We start from the raw sequence: 3,448 nt of genomic DNA, 5'->3' as shown, positions 1-3,448 counted from the left end.
CGCCTGCAGAGAAAAACAATTCTGGGAACCCACAGCTTCTCTGCGCGTCTGGTTCCTTGAGGAAGGCAGATATTAATTAGATTCATAGCGAATAAGTTACATTCTCATGGTAGAACTGCAGAAGCACTCGATTACATAAAAATTGTCTCCTGTATGGTTCTTTTCAGGTTGACCTGCTTTTCATAATGGCATTCCCTCAAATAAGAAGGATCCGGATACCTTTGACCTTGGCCAGTCAATGGGATCACGGAGAGTGATCTTTATCCCTCATCATTTAGGAGCTGAATGCATGTTTACAGAGGCAACTGACTTATAAACTAGGAGCGTTCCTGTTGTAGGCAGACATTGGCCACTGTCTTGTGGTTTGGTTTTTTTGTTTGTTTGTTTGCCTTTCCCCCCCCCTTGTCTATTAACAGCATAACGGAATTTTGGTTTTCCAACTTTAGTGTAATTACATAAATTATAATTGTAATGACTTTTCTAATGGAGATTTTGAGCTTTGTCCTCCTAAAAATATGTCCGTCTTTAAAAAAACCCAACACATTTTTGGCTCTAGAAACATTGACTTTAAAACTAAGGCACTGGCTTTTTTTTTTTTTTTTTTTTTTAAACTTTCCTTCTAAGAGGCATTGCCAGGTGTTTGCAACATAGGATAGGAGTACTATCCTTAGGGAGGCAGAGCTTTCATTTACCCATAGAGAGATGATTTCTAACCATCTGCTCTGTATCTCAAAGAACTGGTATGTTAAAAATGTGAATTTTCTCATCCGCTGGGAGCCTGCCTGTGCGGCACGCATAATACAGAAGGAAACAGCATGCGGAGAGGTGTCACTGACAAGAACTGTTTTCTTCGCTTCTAAGGCCATCCTAGATGACCGTTTTTTAGGAAGTTTTTTTTTTTTACAAAAAAAGCCCACTAATTAGCGCATGTTTATAATTAACTGGTCCAATTAATTTTGTAAAGATAGCAGCTGGAAATAAAGATAATTCTATAGATATGCAAAAGAAAACAGTTTGAAAAAGCAGTTTCAGAGCCAATAAAACCCTGAGCTAATATTAAGCTGCTTTATTCTAAACAAGGTCTATTTTTCAGTGTTTTATAAGTTAGTGTTTTTTTCACTCTGCTAGTTTTTTCTCGAGGTAGAGAATAGAGAAAGCTTAGATCTCCGTAATTTCTGTACTGTTGAATAACATAGAAGCAAGAGTTTAATTGTATGGAAATAGCAAAATTATTTCAATTTTTAAAAACGTAGAAAACAGACCTTTTTTCCAGTCACACGTGCTCAAAACTGAGCTATGTATGAAGTAGCTTTTTAAAACTTGTTTGTGTCCAGTTAGGCTTTTTTTGTAAACTTTGCCCAAAATAAGAGAAAATGGAAGATTTATTTGTGTAGACATATGTGACCATCTGCAGCTTTAGAAAAACCTGGTGCAGTAAGAGGCAAGGGATAATCACCCAACAACAGTGCTTACTGACTGCTGTATCGGTGTTCCTCCTCCTCCAAAAAAAAGCTTGATCTCTTATTTCCCATCTGCAGCCTACCAGTTTTCTGTGTCAGACTCTCATTACCCTTGAGCATGGTGGTAGGATACTTTCCTGTTCCGTACAGCTCCTCGTTTGAATGCCATTTACTCAGGCGTTTATGGTGTTATTCAGAGGTTTCCGGCGGATTCCTGTTCATTACGGCTGGCAGTAGCACTGTTCGGATGCATTTCGACTGGCAGTTGGCATTGAGTAGTGAAAAGGGATTTTATTACAGATAAAGGTCTAAAACATAAGGGAATGTTGCAGAGGAGAAAGGTCTTTAAATTAACGGTGGTGTGGCTTTACTGGTTGTCTTTCTCTCTGCCTTGAATTTTACGTTTCCAAGGGAGCAACGTTAAGGACTACGTAGAATGGGGATCTGTTCCTTTCGTACCGGCTTCCTCCCTTACTGCTGGGGTTTCGTCGGTGACAGCCACAGGACGTAGGGACAGGGTTTAATACAGACATTGCACCGAAAAGCTACAAAAGAGCAGTTCTGCACCTTTCAGAGTGATTTCATTGGCATCACTGTAAGGTTTGTTTACAAACTAGACTGAAATTCTTCATCGGCTTCAAATGTGATTTTCTTAACACGGGGCTCTGCTTGCTGCAGTGTATAATTAGACTTGGAGTATTACATTTTGGCATAAATGACAGCATTGATTTCTCCTTTCACCCAATTATCGACAGGCCTTAGAAAAAGAAATCTTGTTTCTTTCCTATCGGTATTTTGCATGTAGGTAATTGAGTAGGTTCATGTAGAACCAGTCGCTTGCATAAACTTGACTGTATAAGTGTTTGCACAACTTTACATTTTTGTATTTATTCATTAATGTTTTTTTCACTTAGCTGTCAGTTCTGAAATCTATAACAAATAACATTTAGAAAAATCTAATTTGAAATAATTTGATCTTATGAATCTTAATTCATGAAGTTAGCCATTTCAACTATTTTTTGCTCTGAGAAATAATTGTTGTTGAGTGGTATAAATAAGTGGACATGGTAGATAACTGGTTTTGTGCTAGTTTTAATATTCCCAAGTCTGTTACAAACAGACATGTTAGACAGAAAATGACAGTTCACACTGTAGTACAAGGTTTCCATAAAGAAACAGAAATTTATTGTGGCTTATCAACAAATATGAAACAGTTCTTCATACAGGTTTTGCTCATACTACTGCATATCTTTAAAATGCTGAAGCTTGCCAAACTCCCTCCCTCTTTCTGACTTCCAAGATGGTTTTTCAAGAAGCTCTATCAAGGCAGGACCTTCAGTCGTCTCTCTGAAAGATTTAAGAAAAACACTTCCATGTGCATGTAAACTTACACTTTTAATTATACAGTCACTCATTTCTTACAAAGATAAACAACTTAAACGACTGAGTGCTCTTTGCTGTTGTAGTAAATGCAAGGAATTAAAATACAACAGCAATGCTTTGATTCCTACGCAGTTAGAGAAGCCGTGTTGTAGCTAGGTTAAGCAATATGAAACATATCTACATAATAGTTGCAACTTTGACTCATTTGAAGCTGTAGCCATCAGTTGCTTTAGAGGCTGACCTTGAAAATGAGGTGTGCGCATATGAAATGATAGGTTAATTTTAACAAAGCGTTCCCATTGTTATTTCCTAGAGTAATAATACATAAATATCCCCAAAACCGTGCCGTAAGAGTTTTCCTTTGAAGCTGAGAATCAGCTTTACAAGCATGTTTAGAAACACATCTTACAGTGATTAGACAACACAATATGTATGTAGTGTCTGCAAAATAGCTGTTTTGCTCAGAAGGCCAGTTGAGCTGTTCTGAGGAACAGTGGTTTTTTTGTTATCATGCTAATTGCCAGTTGACATATCAGACTAAGAAATGAATATCGTAACGCTTGTTGAAAAGTCGAAGCACTTAATCACGAGCTGCAGCAACGGAA

Source organism: Pygoscelis adeliae, unplaced genomic scaffold (genome assembly GCF_000699105.1).
Source record: "Pygoscelis adeliae isolate BGI_AS28 unplaced genomic scaffold, ASM69910v1 Scaffold222, whole genome shotgun sequence".
In the NCBI taxonomy this organism is placed as follows: Eukaryota; Metazoa; Chordata; class Aves; order Sphenisciformes; family Spheniscidae; genus Pygoscelis; species Pygoscelis adeliae.
The sequence above is the reverse complement of the archived record's forward strand: the minus strand, read 5'-3'. Positions refer to the sequence as shown.